Below are 20,931 nucleotides of genomic sequence, written 5' to 3' on the forward strand. Positions count from 1 at the left end.
CGTGGCAGGGACCCCTTCAACTAGAGCAGCTTGCTCCAAGCCCCATCGAACCGGACCTTCAACACTGCCAGGGATGGGGCAGCCACAGCTTCTCTGGGCACCCTGTGCCAACACCTCAGCACCCTCACAGGGAAGAGCTTCTGCCTAAGAGCTCATCTCAATTTCCAGTCTGGCAGTCTAAAGCCATCATAGTGGATGTTATCCTCAAGATCTCAGTACAGGAACAAGGGGAAGGTGCCAGATATATGAAGTTATAACACACTGCTTGGTTACCTGCTCTTTCGAGAGTCTTACAGCACAAACTGTCTAATGAGTGAAGAAAAGGATCGTTCAAAATATGAAGCAAAAGAGCCCCATGCTCACAGCACCAACATCCCTCTGATTCCTCAAGGTGATAGTTTCTGCTGCCCTGAAATAAAGCAGAGGAGGTAAGGTTTGCTACAAGGCCTCTGGATCCTGTGGATGCCACAGGACAAAGCGGGGTTTTCATATCAGGGATTTCTTCCTCTTTGCTCTCAGATCCACTTGAAATGAGTTTTAATACTCCCAGCTTCTCCAGGCTCCAGCTAGAAGGGTAATGCTGCTCTGTCTTCTCCCATGCAGCATCTACCCGTCCTTCCAGAGCCTTGTCCTTTGTGGTATTCATAGAGCCAGGGGTAAAACAAGTCAGGGGATTACACATTAAGCACCAGGGAGCTGTCAGACCAGGCAAGGGTCAGCCCAAAGGGCTCCCAAGAGCCAGGTCAGGATACACCCAACAGGTTTTAAAATTAATGGCACCAGAAGGTCTTATTTGAACAATACCAGCCCAAAATTGTTGCCTTTAAGAGTTTTATCCAGCCTTCAAAAATCCCCAAATCTAGTTTCTTAGTACATAGCAATATGTAGTGTGTCATAGCCGTATTCAAAAACAAGATTCCCTCTTGGGAAGCACTCTTAGACATGTTCAACCCTCAGCATACGAGAAATCCAGCTCTCCTTTATCTCAGCTTATGCTGCTACTTAGAATGAAAATATAAAAGCACAACTTCCTTTTCATTTTGATGCAGCTGCCTTTACTTTTCAATCAGAAATGCTTCCATTACTGTGCTCCCAAAGATGAGAGGGGGCTGCAGGGCCTTCCAGGAAAGGACAGAAGTCACTTCTTTACTCCCCAAAAGCCCTAGTAGGGAATGACCCTGGCTATTCCTGCCTAGCACTTAATGCTCTGTAACAAAAGGTGGGTTTCCTACCCCATGCAGGTTACCAGGATGGATCCACCAGTAGCCCAGGAACTTGGTTACTCTATAGGCATCCTCACCCATTTAATTCAGCATCAGAGAGCCCAGCTGCTCCCCTGGGATTATTTAGGTGGTGATGGGTGTGATTTACATACATCAACAACAAGGAATTAAATCCTTCACCTCCATGGGATAAAGGTTGAGACCTTACCTGGTTTGAGATCTGATGTGTTTTCGTTTGCTTTCATTATGAAATCTGGGATGGCTTTGTCAGGAGTAAAGATGTGCAATGGGGATACTTTCTGAGAGGGATCTGTGGATCTAGAGGAAGGATCTAGATGGAGAAAGGAATCATTTAAAACACCAGGAATTAGCACTTCAAATTGTGTATGGATAGCACAGGCTATTTAATGAAAAAAAACATTTAAAAGGCAGAGTGAATTTGATATCCTCAACAACAGAAGGACATGGAGCAAGTGCAGAGGAGGCCACGAGGATGATCAGGGGATGGAGCAGCTCCTGTATGGAGCCAGGCTGAGAACACTGGGGCTGTGCAGAATGGAGAAAAGAAGCTGTGTGGAGACCTAACAGCAGCTTCCAGTGTCTGAAGGGGGCTACAAGGGTGCTGGAGAGGGACTCTTCATCAGGGACTGTAGTGACAGGACAAGGGGTGATGGGTTCAAAGTGAAACAGGGGGAGTTCAGGTTACAGATAACAAAGAAGCTCTTCCCTATGAGGGTGCTGAGGCGCTGGCACAGGGTGCCCAGAGAAGCTGTGGCTGCCCCATGCCTGGCAATGTTCTAGGTCAAGTTGGACACAGAGTCTTGGGTGACATGGTCTAGTGTTTGGTGTCCCTGACCATGGCAGGGGGTTGGAACCAAGCTCCTTGCCAACCCAAACCACTCTATGATTCTACAATAATCTACATTTCATACAACCTGAAGCCTCAGCCAAGAACTGCACTAGGAAAAGTGGGGTTTAAAGCATCATTTCTAAATGTGAGAGGACTTTGAAGCTGTTAAACCATCTGACATTGCCTTAACAGGGTCAGGAAATAAACTGTCTACATAGGATCAGCCAACTGTAGAGGCAACATGATGGCCTTAGTTTATTTATCTATTATTTCTCAGTTTTCTGAGAACAAGCCACTTGGCTACCCAAAGCTTCCCAGCACGTAAGAAAAAGGTGGTTTTATCTTAAATGAAAGGAGTGACTATTCCAGCAACGTCCAATAGATGGTGGTGTTGTATAAGAAATCCTGATCCATGAGTTTCTAGCCACTTATATCAAATCTTCTGCCTTTTGATACCTAAAGGGACTCCTGTGACCATTTTGCACCTCTTGGAGGTGACCACAGACAGCAATGGTACCAATAAGGAACAAAAATCACACAGGAAAAGGAGTGGATTTTGTTCAGAAGTAGATGAAATGCAGCTTTGAAGGGGAAAGGGGCATCTAAAGAGCAGGCATATGTGGGTACTGTCATGTCCTGCTGGCAACAGTACGAGTCAGCGTCAGGCTGGTAACTTTAGTAAACAGTTAGAACAAAGAATAAGAGTAGAGAATAAGAATATATAGATAATATATATATATATAAATTAAATATATATAACAAATACAATGTAAATTATAAAGTATAAAAGAAGAATAAAGATTTATTTCTTAGTGCTGGCCAGGGTCACATCCTTGTTTGGGTTATTTTCCCCTGGATTAAAGAGTGTTTTTCCCACTGGTGATGCCACAGCTCAAGTGACCACAGGTGGAAAATCCCCATCCAGGACTCAGCCAAGCCTTCTCCTTCCTATCAGCCCATCAGCTCCAAATCCATTCCCAGAGGAGCTTGTTAACACAGTTGGATCAGGGACATCTCTCACCTTTGAGTGATGAGCTGTTAAAGAAATAGGGAAGTTTTGGGTGTGTGGGGAAACCCTGTGGTGACTGTTTCCCCTGGTGGCATTGTGATTTTATAGCAACCAAGATATGGGGGAGCTGCAATTTGTGCCAGGAATGACTTCTTGCATAGGAAATAAAGACTTTTGGTTGGGTTTTTCCATTACCTTCAATTTTCCCGTTGTTTCTCTAATCCCCATTGCCTCAAACCAAAGTGCAACTCTCCTGCGGCAAATTCTGCTGATAACATTCTTGCCTTTGTTTTTAACAAACCACTGTGGGTATAAATTAGAAAACTCCTTAGAGATTCTCTTAAAGGCTTTGAGAAAGGCAGAACTTGAGGAGGAAAACTGAAAGGGTGAAGTTCCACAGCTGCCTGAAAAGAAGTGGCAAAGCCCAATTTGACTGTGATTTAACTCAGCAGCCTGGTTCCAAACACAGACCTGTTGAAGAATTTGCATTTCACTCACTTGGCTCACGCACAATATCCCATTGCTCCATAACTGCATTAAAAGATCAGTTCATTCATTTAGATCTTGGGTTTCCATCCTTCCTGGGAAAAGCCCATAGCAGCTGGGCCCTCCCCACCCTACAAATCACTGAGACCCCAACTAAACTGAGGCAAGGAAAACTAGTATTGTGTGTGTTGGTGTTGACATTTAACACAAGAATATACTGTGCTATATATATATAGTTTAGAATGCATTTAATATTGTGTTTTGATATATATACACACATATATATGTGTTTATGTGTATAACTTGCCCATCATAGGAATAGAGACCTCCTAGATGTCCTTTCTGACCAATAACTACGTCCTGCTGGTCATAGTCACATCAGTGACTAGTCATGGTCATGCTAGGCATGGCCGCATCCGGTTGCTCCTGGCCTCATTCAGGCAGCTTCTGAACATGTCCATGGGTGGAGGCTCCACAGCCTCTGGAACAAATCCTCATAGAATCATAGAATAGTTATGGTTGGAAATCACCTTAAGATCATCAAGTTCCAAACCCCCTGCCATGGACAGGGACACCTCACACAAAATCATATCACCCAAGGCCTCGTCCAACCTGGCCTTGAATGCTGCCAGGAATGGAGCATTCACAACCTCCCTGGGCAACCCATTCCAGTGCCTCACCACCCTAACAGGAAAGAATTTCCTTCTTAGATCCAATCTAGACTTTCCCTGTTTAAGTTTTAACCCATTACCCCTTGTCCTGTCACTACAGTCCCTAATGAAGATTCCCTCTCCAGCATCCCTATAGACCCCCTTCAGATACTGGAAGCTGCTCTGAGGTCTCCCCGCAGCCTTCTCTTCTCCAGGTTTACAGCCCCAACTTCCTCAGCCTGTCTTCACGCGGGAGGTGCGAACTGCCACGCAAACTGCCTCGACCCGCTCTGTTCGCCGGGCTCCTGGTTGCTCGCGCTCCCAGGGGCAGGTCATTAACCAGTTAGGGTTGGTGCCACTGCTTCAGGCTCCGCCCCGTGTGAGTCAGCTGCTCGCGTAAGATGAGCTGACAGCTCCTGGGCAGGTCCTCTCGAGGACTTGAGGCTCCCTCAGTGGCTCTTGTTGCTCTGAGTTGAGGCTCCTGGACCCTGATCTCCCCCCGCTCCGGTGTTGAAGGCGTCCTCTCTCAGGCGTCTACTCACCTCAGCAATTCAATGATAACGAAGAATAATCCCTTTTACCCCGATTTAAGTGTCCAATGCTGTGATGACCATTAGAGGGGCCCTGCCTCCAGCCAGGTGGAGGTAGGGGACAATTGGATTTACTGGACTGTGTGGATCAGATGGCCTGGCACATCAGTCCCACAGAAGTATAAGACTCTAGTAGATACCAGCGCACAGTGTACCCTGATGCCATCAAGTTGGCAAGGGGGGGAACCCATCTATATTTCTGGAGTAACAGGAGGATCCCAAGAGTTGACTGCTCTGGAGGCTGAAATCAGCCTGACTGGGAGGGAATGGCAGAAGCACCCTATTGTGACTGGTCCAGAGGCTCCATGCATCCTCGGCATAGACTACCTCAAGAGAGGGTACTTCAAAGACCCAAAAGTGTAGCAATGGGTTTTTGGTATTGCTGCTTTGGAGACTGAGGAAATTGAGCAGCTGTCCACCTTGCCTGGTCTCTCAGAAGATCCTTCTGTTTTGGGGCTGCTGAAAGTTGAAGAACAACAAGTGCCAATTGCGACCACAACAGTGCACCGGCGGCAGTATCGCACCAACCGAGACTCCCTGATTCCCATCCATCGACTGATCCGTAGACTGGAGAGTCAGGGGGTGATCAGCAGGACCCGCTCACCCTTTAATAGCCCCATATGGCCAGTGCAAAAGTCTAATGGAGAATGGAGACTAACTAACAGTGGCCTGAATGAAGTCACACCACCATTGAGTGCTGCCGTACCGGACATGCTAGAACTTCAGTATGAACTAGAGTCAAAGGCAGCCAAGTGGTATGCCACGATTGATATTGCCAATGCATTTTTCTCCATTCCTTTGGCAGCAGAGTGCAGGCCACAGTTTGCTTTTACTTGGAGGGGTGTCCAGTTCACTTGGAACCGACTGCCCCAGGGGTGGAAACACAGCCCTACCATTTGCCACGGGCTGATCCAGACTGCACTGGAACAGGGGCAAGCTCCAGAACACCTGCAATACATTGATGACATTATTGTGTGGGGCGATACAGCGGAAGAAGTCTTTGAGAAAGAGAGGAAAATAATCCAAATCCTGCTGAAAGCTGGTTTTTCCATCAAACGGAGTAAGGTCAAGGGACCTGCACAGGAGATTCAATTTTTGGGAATAAAATGGCAAGATGGACGTAGACAGATCCCCACAGATGTGATCAACAAGATAACAGCAATGTCTCCACCAACTAATAGGAAAAAAATGCAAGCTTTCTTGGGTGCTGTGGGGTTCTGGAGAATGCACATCCCAAATTACAGTTCGATTGTAAGCCCTCTCTACCGTGTGACCCAGAAGAAGAATGATTTTAAATGGGGTCTTGAGCAGCAACAAGCCTTTGAGCAAATTAAACGCGAGATAGTTCATGCAGTAGCCCTTGGACCAGTCCGGACCGGACCAGATGTAAAAAATGTACTGTACACTGCTGCTGGGGAGAACGGTCCTACCTGGAGCCTCTGGCAGAAAGCTCCAGGGGAGACTCGAGGTCGACCCCTCGGCTTTTGGAGTCGGGGATATAAAGGATCTGAGGCCAGCTATACCCCAACTGAGAAAGAGATACTGGCAGCCTATGAAGGGGTTTGAGCTGCTTCGGAAGTGATTGGCACTGAAGCACAGCTCCTCCTGGCACCCCGGTTGCCCGTGCTGGGCTGGATGTTCAAAGGCAGGGTCTCCTCTACACATCATGCAACTGATGCTACATGGAGTAAATGGGCTGCACTAATTACACAACGAACTCGAATAGGAAATCTCAGTCGTCCAGGCATTCTAGAAGTCATCATGGACTGGCCAGAGGGCAAAGATTTTGGAATGTCACCAGAGGAGGACGTGGTGCGCACTGAAGAGGCCCCACCATATAATAAACTGTCAGCAAGTGAAAAGCAGTATGCCTTGTTTACTGATGGCTCTTGCCGTATTGTGGGAAAGCATCGGAGATGGAACGCAGCTGTATGGAGTCCTGGACGACAAGTTGCAGAAACTGCTGACGGAGAGGGTGAATCAAGTCAGTTTGCTGAGGTGAAAGCCATCCAGCTGGCCCTGGACATTGCTGAACGAGAAAGGTGGCCAGTACTTTACCTCTATACTGACTCATGGATGGTGGCAAATGCCCTGTGGGGGTGGTTGAAGCAATGGAAGCAGAGCAACTGGCAACGCAGACGTAAACCCATCTGGGCTGCTGCCCTGTGTCAAGATATTGCTGCCAGGGTGCAGAACCTGGTGGTGAAGGTACGTCATGTAGATGCCCATGTACCCAAGAGTCGGGCCACTGAGGAACACCAGAACAACCAACAAGTGGATAAAGCGGCTAAGATTGAAGTGGCTCAGATGGACTTAGATTGGCAACATAAAGGTGAATTATTTTTGGCCCGGTGGGCCCATGACACTTCAGGCCATCAGGGCAGAGATGCAACATATAGATGGGCTCGTGATCGAGGGGTGGACTTAACAATGGACACTATTGCCCAGGTTATTCATGAGTGTGAAACATGTGCTGCAAATAAACAAGCCAAGCGGTTAAAGCCTCTTTGGTATGGAGGACGATGGTTGAAGTATAAATATGGGGAGGCCTGGCAGATTGACTATATCACACTGCCACCAACCCGCCAAGGCAAGCGCCATGTGCTTACCATGGTGGAAGCAACCACCGGGTGGCTGGAAACATACGCTGTGCCCCATGCCACTGCCCGGAACACCATCCTGGGCCTTGAGAAACAGATTTTGTGGCGACACGGCACCCCAGAGAGAATTGAGTCAGACAATGGGACTCATTTCTGGAATAACCTTATAGATATTTGGGCCAAAGAGCATGGCATTGAGTGGGTATATCACATCCCCTACCATGCACCAGCCTCTGGGAAAATCGAACGGTACAATGGGCTGTTAAAAACTACACTGAGAGCAATGGGTGGGGGAACTTTCAAGCATTGGGATACACACTTACCAAAGGCCACCTGGTTGGTCAACACCAGAGGATCTGCCAACAGGGCTGGCCCAGCCCAGTCAGAACTTTTACATATTGTAGAGGGGGACAAAGTTCCCTTGGTGCATATGAAGAATTTGCTGGGGAAGACAGTGTGGGTAATTCATGCTTCAGGTACAGGCAAACCCACTCGTGGGATTGCTTTTGCTCAGGGACCTGGATATACTTGGGGGGTAATGCAGGAAGATGGGGAAGTCCGATGTATACCTCAAGGGGATTTGATTTTAGGGGAAAACAGCCAATGAACTTACTTGTATGCTGTTGCCTGCTGTGTAATACTTTTATAGCTCATCAACTAGATGTCTCCAGGTCACCAGCGACTAGCCCTGACTTCCCTCCAGCCATCATCCCAACAGAGAATAAACTTTGATAGAATCGGATGAGTTCCGCAGTAAAGGAACAACCAGCATCAGCAGGCAAGGATCCAATACTGCACACAGCCTTTCCTGCCCTGAAAGATGGTTACAGGAGATGGAATCTGACACCATGGACCGAATGGACTCTGCAGCATTATAGGGATTGGTCCATGCACTAAGAAAATGATCCCTTTCTCTTGGTCTGTGTGTATATGAAGGTGGGTGGAAAGCTGGTTCATTGCCTGTGGTGCTGGGATTGCTGATGGACACTGGTAACAGCTCCCCTTGGCAAGTTTCCCCTCAGCTCCTTGCCATGGTTTAGCGTGAGGTGTCCCAGCCCATGGCAGGGGGGGTGGAACTAGATGATCTTAAGGTCCTTTCCAACACAAACGACACTATAATTCTGTGATAAGGTAAACAATGGCCCTTGTGAAGCTGTAACTGCCTCAGAAATGCTCCAAAAGTGGATGTGAAAGGTGGGCTTGTTCTGTGGTTTGCTCTAAGGGAGCCCAAGGACCTGTTGCTTGCTCAAGCTGAGGTCATCTCCTCTGGGTACATTTCTTCTCCAAACCAAGCAGCACAGAGAAGAGATAATTACCTGCTTTGGGCTTTGTCACCCCCTTTGGCCCAAAGAGATTCACAGTCCCACATCCCCACATCACATGAAATAGGAAGGGGGTTTGCTGATGCTGGTTCATTCCCAGGCTCCCTGCACAGCTCCAGGCACGTTCATCTTCACATCCATCTCCGAGAGCAACAGGAGGGCAGCAGAGACAGAGCTGAGATTTAAGTGAGGGGCAGCATCTTTCAGCCCATCATTCTCCTGTGGTTCTCTCTTGCCAACAAGCAGCAGCTCCTGTCTTCATCTCCTGCCCTGCTGCAGGGTCGTGGGCTTCTTGATGATGCTCTGGGCTTCCCAAGGAGCTGCTTGTGCTGTGTGATCCCCATGCTGCTGCTGAGAAGGCAGATTTGGAGATCACCCTGGGGGAGAACACACTCAGGAAGTTTCCTCTCCTCACTGACCGCAAAGGTTTCCTGGATGAGCACCAGAAGCTTTCCTGTACAGGACATTCAGGGTGCTCCCCATTGCTGAGTTGAGGCAGGTTCAAAAATTTATTTTCTCCCCAAGAAAGCAAAATGTCAAGGAGAGATTGCTGAGTTCTGGGGATTGCCCCCTTCTGTTAATGTGTTGAGGAACAGCCAAAGAACCCAGAAAAAGGTTTTAAAGCAAACAAAGTTTGTCAGGAGGGAGGGGAAACCAATCTAAACCTCTGTGTAAGGATGACTGGAATCACAGAATGGTTTTTGTTGGAAGGGATCTTGAAAATGATCCAGCTCCAACCCCTGCCTCGAGCAGGGTCACCTTCCAATGGAGCACATTGCTGCGAGCCCCATCCAAAAATGCACTTTCCATAGGTCAGGAATTCCAGTTGCGAAGAGGTCCCAGCAGAGAGGGAAGAAGCGGGTGGCTGGGAAATGCCCACAAGATGATGAGGGATCAACTCTGCAATGTGAAAGCACCATGTTTCTCTGTGTTCCAGGTTGAGCTGGATGGTCTCCAAGCCCCAGGCTGAGAACTGAGATGAGTGGAACCTTCCCATTTGTCGTGGTTTAAACCCAGTCAGGTAACTCCTTCACTCACTCCCCCGCTTCTTTCCCTCCCCCTACTCCCGGAGGGACGGAGAGGAGAATCGAAAAGAATGCAACTCCCACAGGTTGAGATAAGAACAGTTTAGTAACTAAGGTATAACACAGATCACTACTGCTACTACCAATAGTAATAATGATAAAGGAAATAACAAGGGAAGAGAATACAACACCTCACCACCAGCCAACCAATAACTCGCGCCCCCCAGCCCGACCAAGCTCTGACCGGTATCTCCTTCAACCCCGCAGTCTCCCAGCCCTTCCGGCTAACTCCCAGCCACCTCCCGGGCATGACGTGCTGTGGTATGGAATACCTCTTTGGTCAGTTTGGGTCAGGTGTCCTGTCTCTGCTTCCTCCCGGCTTCCCCTCCTCCCTGGCAGAACATGAGGCTCACAAAGTCCTTGGCCAAACCAAAACATCATTGTTATCAGCTCTGTTCCCAAGCCGGAAGTCAAAACGCTGCACTGAACCAGCACCATTCACCTCATTTCATTTCAGACAGCAAAGACTTTAATTTAAATATGGTACTTAAATATGGTACTAAATATGATACAGTCCAGGTGACCTCTTGAATGAATGAAGGCACTTTTGTTAGCGTCAAGACAAACACATAAACACCAGGATGGTTATGAGGTGCTTTATTGAGGCACCGGGAACCAGGGGTACGCACTCAAATCTGGTTCCGACTCCCGTCACATCACGTTAGCGATTTATACACTAAACATTTCTTAACTAATACATATTCAACACAGATTACATCATCAACCAATACATATGCATCAAGGATTGCTAAATCAGTCTATTACGACATCAGCCTCTTCTGCACTTGTGCTGCCCCCTCTGGTGGTCGCCCTGATGAAGTAAGGAGTCTTCCTCAGATGAAGTAAGAAATCTTCCTCAGGTTGTCCCCTTCACCTTTTCTCTACTTGGCCAGGTCCCAGTCATCTTGTGGACGTTAGCATTCTCTTACCTTCACCAGGATGCTTCTGGTATGCCGTTTTTTGGCTATCTTAAACTTAGGTTCTGCTTGGGTAGAGTTTTACAATACATACGCCCATACTCCCCTCACCATATACAGTTATGTTAGCTCTTGCTACCAAGACTACCATTGTAACATTTAGTTATAGAGTAACTGTGATACAAAACGGCAAAGTTACGACGTCTTCTAATATACAAAGCCTTGCTATTCATTTATAAATTTCTCAAATATAATCATTTTACTATTTTATACTATTATTTTATTGTAAAACTTCACCCTCTCTAACACTTTGAAAGAACTTTAAGATGTAGTGATGAATACTCAAAAAAGGGCAAACCCCACCAAGGAAACCACTGTCCACTCTCCACACCTTTGCTTGCATCTCCCTGTACACAGCAATGATCTCCATGGCATCCTGACCAGAAAAGATCATAGGAGCTATTGTGTTGCTCATCAGCCTTCAGACTTGATATGTGGCAGCCCATAGCAGCCTGCATCAATGGCATTGCCTGCCCTGATGTCTCTACTGCTGCCTTCCTGCACAGAGAGTTGATTTGTGGTGGAAAACCAATATATGCATGAAAACCCACCAAAATCTGCCAATGTGTGCATTACCCCAGCCCATAGAGATGCACCCTCTGCCAGGGCCATGGTAACCTGGATCCATGGCTGAGCCTCAGGGCTAACCTAGAAACATAGATTCATGGAATGGTTAGTGTTAGAAAGGAACTTGAAGGTCATCAAGCTCCTAAGTCCTGCCCCGGCAGGGACCCCTTCCACTGGAGCAGCTTGCTTCAAGCCCCTGTGTCCAACCTGCCCTTGAACACTGCCAGGGATGGGGTACCCACAGCTTCTCTGGGCACCCTGTGCCAGCGCCTCAGCACCCTCACAGGGAAGAGCTTCAGCCTAAGAGCTCATCTCAGTCTCCCCTCGGGCAGGTTCAAGCCATTCCCCTTGGCCTGTCCCTACAGGCCCTTGGCCAAAGACCTCGTGCAGGTTTCTTGTAGTCCCCTTCAGACACTGGAAGCTGCTCTGTGGACTCTAAGCAGCTTCTCTTCTCCAGGCTGCACAGCCCCAGTGTTCTCAGCCTGGCCTCATACGGGAAGTGCTCCAGCCCCTGAGCATCCTTGTTGCATCTCTGGACTTGCTCCAGCAGCTCCATGTCCTCCTTGTGTTGGGGACACCAGAGCTGTATCAAATCCTCTTGACCTTCCACCAGTTCATCATTGAGGAAATGCTTATCAAGTAGGCAATGGAGACAGTGGTCAGTGCCTTACCTCAAGCCTGAGCCTCCTTTTTCTGGGCTCTACTTTCATTTAGCACAATTTAGACACAAAACACATGGTGCTGTCTCAGGCCTGTTATTAAATACCTGATACTTATTTGGATGAATTACTGAAGGCTCAGGCCTCGCTTAAAACAACCTGAGGCTACTTGAAGAGAACCATTCGTTGTGCTGGTTCTCCATAGCCTGCACTTGCTGCAATAATGACCAGTAGTGAGCTATAATGACCAATAATGGCCAGTAATGATCAGTTCCATGATCACATATTCCACATATTCCTTCCTTACCTCCACAGTACTGAAGAGCTCCAAATGTGCTTTCAAACCCTGCATAGATGTGGCAGCAGCTTTCGCTCCCACAGCCTCCTCAGAGCCCCCTTCACCTCCTTGTTCCTCAGGCTGTAGATGAGGGGGTTGAGGGTTGGGGTGAGGATGGAGTAAAACAGCGACACCAGCTTTGCCTGATCCCATGAGGATGCCTCATGAGGCTGGACGTAGGTGAGGATCCCGGGTGCATAGAAGATGGTGATGGCAGCCAAGTGGGAGATGCAGGTAGAGAAGACCTTCAGCCTCCTTGTGGCCAAAGGGATCTGCAAGACGGTGTGGAGGATGTAGGTGTAGGACACCAGGATCATCAGGAGAGAGACCATGGCGTTAAACACAGCGTTGTATACCTGCAAGACCTCATTTGTGCTTGTGTCTGAGCAGGAGAGCTGCAGGAGGGTGGGCAGCTCACAGCAGAAGTGGTTGATGCTCCTGGCCTGACAGAAGGACAACCTCCCTGCCAGTGTGATGTGCACCAGGGAGGTGAGGAACCCGATGGCGTACACCAGCACCATCATGCCATAGCAACGCGCCCTGGTCATGGTAGTGGTGTAGAGTAGGGGCTTGCACACAGCCGTATATCTGTCGTAAGCCATTACCCCATAGAGAAAGCTCTCACAGACAAGCAGAGCCAGGAAAATATACATCTGGGCAAAGCAACCCCAAAAGGAGATGTGGCTTCCCCCCAGCAGGAAGGTCTCCAGAGCTTTTGGGATGATAGCAGAGGAAAGGCAAAAATCTATGCAAGATAAGTGGGTCAGGAAGAAGTACATGGGGATGTGGAGGTGGGGGTCAGTGTTGATCAGCAGGATCATCGTCAGGTTCCCCAGCACCATTAAAACATAGAGGGATAAGAAGACTGTGAAGATGGTGTTTTGTAGCTCTGGGGCATCAGAGAAACCCAAGAGGATGAAGCTGGAGAGAACCGTGAGGTTTCCTGTATCTGTCATTTCAACAAGTTGATGGATTTGGATTAAAATGAAAGGAATCAGTGAAATACACACCTATGAGAGAAATAATGTGGAAGTTTAGTTGGAGTTTAATCCATAAAGTAAATGCAATGGAAAATGGTGTATTTGTAATGGTGTATTTCTGTCTGTAGCTCAAGATCTGAAGTCAAAGAGGTGAAGGAGCTCATTACACAACCTGAAATTAAAAGAGAATAATTCTACAATGATTGATATACACTGCACAACTGATACACTGAGAATCATCATGTCCATCTGTCCTGGGTTAATACAATAAAATCAAATAAATACATCACAAAATGTGGAAAACAGAAAAGATGTTGTATTTTCTTCACTGACTTCTGGGAATTTTAAGGATTTTTTTTTCTCTTTTTTTGTATTTTCTTTATTTCTGGGAATTTTAAGGAATTCTTTTCTCTCTCTTTTGTATATTTCCAACTGGATGAGTGCTCTTCCATAGCTTCATTAGTTGGGGTGGATCCTTTTCATCACAACACAAAGACAAGTACTTGAAATTTTCTTTCATTTAAGTTCTAAGCTTATTTGCTTCTGAAGAACCCCCACCCTGCATAAGGTTAAGGGAAAGCAGTGGTCTTGGTTCCAGCAGAGCTTTTGCTTTGATTGTATTGAGCGTGCTATGAAAAACCCAAATATCCACCTGGAGGTGTTAAATATATGATATATAAACCAAAATTTTAAGGCTTTAGCTTGGATATTATCATCGCTGCCATTCAATACCTCTGCATATGAATTATCTGATGGAATATCCATCTATGAATGGCTACATAGCTACTAAAATAACCCTAAATCACTTGTGCATAGGGCCAGGAATGGGGGCGGGGGGGAGGGGGGGTTGGGTTTGAAGCAAAGCTACCATGTACTAGGGCACTTTTATTCACACCATGGGCTATCATAGAGCTCTTTGGGTTGAAGGGAAATTAAAGCTCACCCAGCCCCAACCCACTGCCATGGGAAGGGACCCCTTCCACTAGAGCAGCTTGCCCCAAGCCCCCAAGCCCCTTTATCCAACATGGCCATGAACACTGCCAGGGATGGGGCAGCCACAGCTTCTCTGGGCACCCTGTGCCAGTGCCTCAGCACCCTCACAAAGAAGAACATCTTCCTAATCTCCAACCTGAATTTCCCTGTTTCAGTTTAAACCCATCACCCCTTGCCCTATCAATACAGTCCCTGAAGAAGAGTAAAATTCAACATGCCATCAAGCATATGAGAGGCAGCATGACCAGGGTCAAACTGGACCCACCACCCATCAAACCCTTTTGTACCTGCTTGGTTAAAGAAGAAGGTGGTGGTGGATGCAGTGCCTGCAGCTCCTCCTGGAGACCATGCGATGGGTTGAAGGAGAGATGCTTGGGAGCAGGATGCTCCAGGCTGGCTGGTGGAGGGGTTTTATCTCACAGGAGGCATTACCTCAGAGGCTTGTGTTGTGCAAACTGTTCTCCCAAAGGACCCTCCTCCATCGGATAATTAGTTTGACTTGATCAGCAAAACAACCTCTCAAGTCCTCTCTCCCCAAAGTCTTCCTGGCTGCATCAACACCTCCAAGACCAGTTCTCCTGCAGAGACCTACCCAGGAAGACAGGCCCAGGACAGTTTGCTCTGTCTTTCCCCATCTATCACATACCTCTTCCTTTCTGTGTTTCCTGAGAAAGCCCTTTACATCCACAGAGATCATCTAATATTGAATTGAAGGGAGCTGAAAACAAGCACAACAAAGTATCCTCTGTGTGGATGGTTTGCACTGGTCATGGGGAGTCCTTTCTATCACATGCATTTATTTCCATACACTTGACTAGTGATTGTACAATAGTTTGGTCAAAAGCATTGTTCTACATTGCTGATTTGTGGATATATCAGGATGAAGTCATAATTCCCAGTCTTCATCTGAAGAATCCTGAGTGCTGGTGTGTCCTGAATGCTTCTCCTAGATGAAGAGACATTATAAAACCCTTAGGGGAAATATTAACTGATAACCTTGTCCCAGACATTTAGAAATGACAAAGGATGGAGCAATCAGGCGAGAAAACCAAGCTATGAAAGTGTGGGAAAGGAAGAAGGAGAAGTACACAGGTGGCTTTAAATGTTTTCAATGTCAACCTGTTTTTCTGCTGGAAGGCACAGGACTGACAGTCCAGGAGATGCACTGAAGGAGGGTAGAAAAGGATTTCTGTGTGGTTTTGAATGTCTTTCTTCCCCATTGAGTACTGGGCTAAAACCAAGGCTTGTGAAGTGGGAATATCAATATAACAGAGGGAGAAATAACTCTCAATCAAATTTAGAAAAGAAGAAAAATACATAATTTTAAGATTATTGAAAAGAACAACATGAAGGCAAAAAGAGGCACTAAGAATACGTGCCTTCTACAAGAATAATCAATGGCTTTATGTCCAGCTGGTCTCTCCTTCATCATCACCAAGTGTTTAAATAGGAACATGAACAGTTAATGGCTTGAAAACACAAGTCTGTGGTTACAACCCTATCGCTCTGCTCATTGTGGCTTCACATTGGAGCTGCTGCTCTCAAAACCGAAAGCTTTTTGCTCCTTGTTGTGTATGTTTAATGAAACCAGTGGTTTGCTGTGTCTAAGGGCTGCCATTACCTTCAATGGTGTTATCATCTGATCATGAGAGCAGAAGAAACACCAAGTGAGGTTCTAGGAAGCAGAAGCAGCAGCCAGCATTGCAATGCGTCTTCCTGCTGGGTCATGATGAGCAGGCAATGAGGTGCCTGGCTTCTGGCATTCCTGCTGAGGAGCTCCTAATGGCTTTAGCTCCCAAACTCTCAGGTGGAGCTGCTTTCATTGTAGTTAAATCTGGTTTAAAAGCAACTGAGCAAATGCTGGGTAGGAGCTACCTCCCCTTTTTGGGTGCTTAGTGATTGGATTTGGGAATCATCTCCTATGTCCTTGGGCAAGCACTTATCTCCTTACATTTGAATGCACCATGTCACCCCTATGTGTTTACTGGGTCCATCAGCTCCCTTTAGTGTTGAGGGAGATTTGGTGGGGTTCATGCCTCTCACTGCAAGGCAGACACCTCCATTGCTCCAGCTGAAGAGATCTGAATGAGCTCTGCTCATTGCATTGGCCTGAGTCTCATCTGCTGTAATTGGACTTCGGATCATAAATAGATAAGGAGAGACTCTGGTGTTTGGCTTTTAATGTAAGTCATCAATCTTTAGCCACCTGCAGTGTCAGCATGTGTGTGTAAAGCAGAGACCACAGAGAAAAGCATGCTTCTGTGTGTGATAAGATGTGGGTATTTGATGTGGGATGGGTGATGTTTTGCCCTTTGTTTAGACAAGCTGTGGTATTGAGAATGGCTGGTTTCAGTGGTGTTAGATGCAAGGTGTGTGTTTGAGATGTCTACTCTTTATGTATCTGCAACTTACTTATGTAAGTACTACACAAGGGGAAGGAGGAGAATGAGGATGAGGAGATGGCCATTGAGTGTGTGAGCCCTTAGCAATGGGAAACAGCAACTATCTTCTCCTCCTGCCTGAGGTGGGTGTAGACAACTTCAGCTGGATCTTCTGAACCCATTTGAAGGTGTTAAAGCCCTGGCTCCTGTCAGCTGCTTTTTTCTACAAGGAACAAGTCCCACTCTTCCTTTTGCAAGCAGTAAAAAGCCACCCTGAGGTTATTTAAATTTGGAGGCATATAATGCAAAATGTTGTTTCAAAGGCCAGTTTTGGGTCCAAAATGGGCAGGTGGAATCAGACAGACTTCAAAAAGAGAAAATGCTGAGTCCTGCCTATGAGGAGGACTTGCTCTAAGCACTAAGACAGGCTGGGGGGCACCTTATCAGAGAGGGACGAGGCTCTTGTGGTGTCCACTGAGTTGAAATGAGCCATCAATGTGCAATGAACATCTGACCACGGGCTGGGGAATGGAGAAGTAAAAGCTGCTTTGGGAAGGGTGGAGGGAGAAGATGAATTGTGCTGAAGAAATGGCCATCTTGCTTGAAAAGGGGCTGATGGAAAGAGGGAGTGGTAGGGGAAGGAGGATGAATGCTCATTTCTCAACAGGCAACATGTTTATTTGAAGGTCATCTCATCTTTTTAAGGCCTCCATATTTCAAGTTAACATGAACAGCAGTCATCTCGTGTACATCTATATATACACACATGTTCTCTAAATATAAGGAAGAACAGAGGAAGAAATATATGGAAGAATAATTCAGATGAGAAGGGGTTGGTTTTTCCCTTGAAGCTACAAGTACATGGAATTGCATTCAGGGATTCTGGTCTCACTTTAATCGACTCAAACATCACTACAGAGTCAGAAAATCACTCCAATTTGATTTCTTATCTATTTAATGCAACACTAATTCTTGTGGCAGATTAAGGCATGATATTATTCTATTTACTTGTCCTTAAATAAGAACAACTCCCACAGACAGCAAAGAAATTATCCCAAACAAGCCTCCTTCTTAAAAAGAATTTGGATGCCCATGGGAAGATGCTTTTGTTTTGCAGGACCAATTCTTTCCATAACAGAGCAGCCACAGCTTTAGGATTTAAGCTTCAAGATTATTTTTTTCCATATAGGAACTATTGACTATTCTTTTATCAAGGTATTATTTTTCAGTATATTATTTAGGACCTTCAACCATCATGGTTTTCTCTCCCAGGAATTGGGTGCAGTCCTAAAGGAAACCCCAAATCCTGCATTAACCTCATGCCCTGTGTGTTCCTGTGAGCTGGGAGAAGTGATTCAACCTCTTCCCATGTTTCTTTGTCTCCTGCTGCCAAGAGAGCGGCTGGAGGAAAGCACTTGAGTGTGACCACGTTTGTCTTCTTGGGTTTCCCCAACGTGTAGAAGCTGCTCTTTGTGAGTGTTTTACTCATCTCCATCCCCATGGTGGTGGGGAACATTATGAAGACCAGCTCTCAGCTTCATGTGCCCATCTACTTATTTCCTCATGGGAAATGTACTTACTTCCTCCGTAGGATGTAGCTGGGCATTTTGCTCTTCTGGATTGGCCTGCATTTTGCTCTTCTGGATTGGCCTGCACCGTGGAAAGCTGCCACCATGCTGACCTAGGAGCACAGCGGAACTTCATCCCCTGTGATAAGCAGTCACCCAACTTGGTTCGGGAACAGCCTTTCAAGGTACTATCTGAGCAGGCTTGTCTTTTCCTTGGATATCATCTGGAGCTGACGACACAGATGCTTCATGCTTCTGGCCATATGTTGTATCCAGACATGTCCAACCTATTTCATGGCTCAAAGACTCTGTGTTGTCCAGAACTACCCTATCACTTCTTCATTAACTTACATCTGTCCATCCAGGCCAAGCTTATTTTCCATCCCAGCTGCAGCTTACTCATGATTTCTCATTCCAGGGTTTGATGGTTGAGTCACATTGGTCAAAGGAGTGGTAGTATCTAATTGTAGGTTTCCACATCTGAATTAGTCACAGAAGGTTCCCCTTATGGAGACAAGGATGCACCTGGGGTCTTTGATTCAGCTTGGATCTATTTTAAACATCCATATCAGGGATTTCTTCTGGAAAAAGTGGATGGTTCTCTCCACTTGCAGTGATGGGTGCTGGGCAGACACAGCTACAATGTGGGTTGTGTTCAGAGCAAACACAGGCCATAGCCTGAAGAGTCAGTTTAAGTAATGGGAAACATCAGCTCACTGTGCTGATGTGTTGGGGTCCTTCAGGAACCCCACTCAAAGGTGAGGAGGTGCAAGCAGCTTTTCATACAACCATGGAATGGTTTGGGTTGGAAGGGAGCTTAAAGCTCACCCAGTTCCAGCCCCCTGCCACAGGCAGAAACACCTTCCAGTAGAGCAGGTTGCTGCAAGCCCCATCCAACCTGTCCTCAATCATTTCTCTTGGTCAATAATGTCTAATGCAGTAGAGCCTCAAAGCTCAGCATGCATAAATCACTTCCTGGATAGAATAGGAAAGCAAAATGGAGGTAGGCAGTGTCCTGGTTGTGTGTTTGCTTTTATAAAGGTTGCTAATACCAGATATTAACTTCCTGATGAGGGGTTTAAATTCTGCATGGATGGATACGAAATTATTGCCTAGAAGATACTAGTGTTGGTTTGCTCTTTTTAGAGCCATAAGAAAGGAACTTTTCCCCATAAACCTGTGCCTAAAGGGGTTTCAGGAAACATGGAGAGGGGCTTAGGACAGGTGCCTGTAGGAACAGGCTAAGGGGAATGGCTTTAACCTGTCAGAGGGGAGACTGAGATGAGCTCTTAGGCAGAAGCTCTTCCCTGGGAGGGTGCTGAGGTGCTGGCACAGGGTGCCCAGAGAAGCTGTGGCTGCCCCATCCCTGGCAGTGTTCAAGGGCAGGTTGGACACAGGGGCTTGGAGCAAGCTGCTCCAGTGGAAGGTGTTGGGGTTGGAGCTGGAGGAGCTTTAAGGTCCCTTTCAACGCAAAGCAGGCTGGGATTCTATGATCCAGGCCCATGAAATTGTCCTTAATACACAAACATGCCAACACACTGACCCTCCAACTCACTGGCTCTGGGCATGAACCATCTCTGTCAAGCAAGGCAGCTGTAGAAGTGAACTTTGTTGTTAGCAAAGAAGAAAGTTTCTTTCTTGTTATCTCCAGCTAATTGATCTCTGATGGCTTGTTATGAAGAGTGAGGGAAGTCACATCCAAGTTTTCTGAGAAGCTTTTGTGGTGATGAGGAAGCTTCCTTGGTAAACCCCAGAAGGTCTTGTTAAAGCTGATGACTCCTGGAAGGGTGCTTGGTCCCCAGGGACCACTTCTTGCTTTGGCAAAGTGAGCAGCATCACTTGTGATGGAAATAGCTGTGAGTGCTTGTATTGTGAAAGCCTGGATTTTGGGCCTGCTGGAGGGCTTTCTGTTCCCATGCAAGATTGGTCCTACTCTCTCTGTAAAGACACATCCCTGTCTTCATGACATGCGCAGATCATGTGGTTCTTGCTAATGGGGTGCTTTGTCCCTTCCTGCTTTTGACCCCTAATAAAGGGAGCTGGAGAGGCTCATTCCATTTCTCTTCACTTTTCAGCCTCCTCAAGGACACTTCATACATTGAATTTCTTGTTATTAGTTGCCTTGGGATGGATTTATTTGTGTCTCTCTTTAGTTCTTTACCTGTTAAAAATGTTCTTAAACTGTTAAACTGAGGCAAGTTGTAGTCCACTACATCCATCCTCCATTTCTGACTGGCTTTCATAAATGTGATTTTCCTACCATTATGAATTTGGGATTGGAGAATAAGCATGGCAATGGGGTCACCTGACTCAACATCTGAAATTCATTGTCTAGTTATGAGATAGTCAGGTCCCTTCTTGGGTGGTTGGGAATAAAAGGATGTTTTATCACATCCTAGGACAGCTGGTGCGAATGCATGTGGTCCAGAGCAGGTCTGAACATCAGAAGGACATGTATATGCATCTCAGAATAGCTTTCTCTGGATTAAACTAATTCCGGTCAGGATCTGAAGGCCTCCTAGAGGTCAAACTGCATCAGTTGCCCCCTCAAAACTATTTTCAGTTTGTTTTAATCCAAAAGACAGGACAAGAGGAAACGGCCTCAAGCTGCACCAGGGCAGGCTTAGATGGAGCTAAGGAGCAATTCCTGCCCC

Source organism: Pezoporus flaviventris, unplaced genomic scaffold (genome assembly GCF_033815535.1).
Source record: "Pezoporus flaviventris isolate CSIRO_AGI_PZ_B2104156 unplaced genomic scaffold, CSIRO_AGI_Pfla_v1 ptg000123l, whole genome shotgun sequence".
Lineage (NCBI taxonomy): Eukaryota > Metazoa > Chordata > Aves > Psittaciformes > Psittacidae > Pezoporus > Pezoporus flaviventris.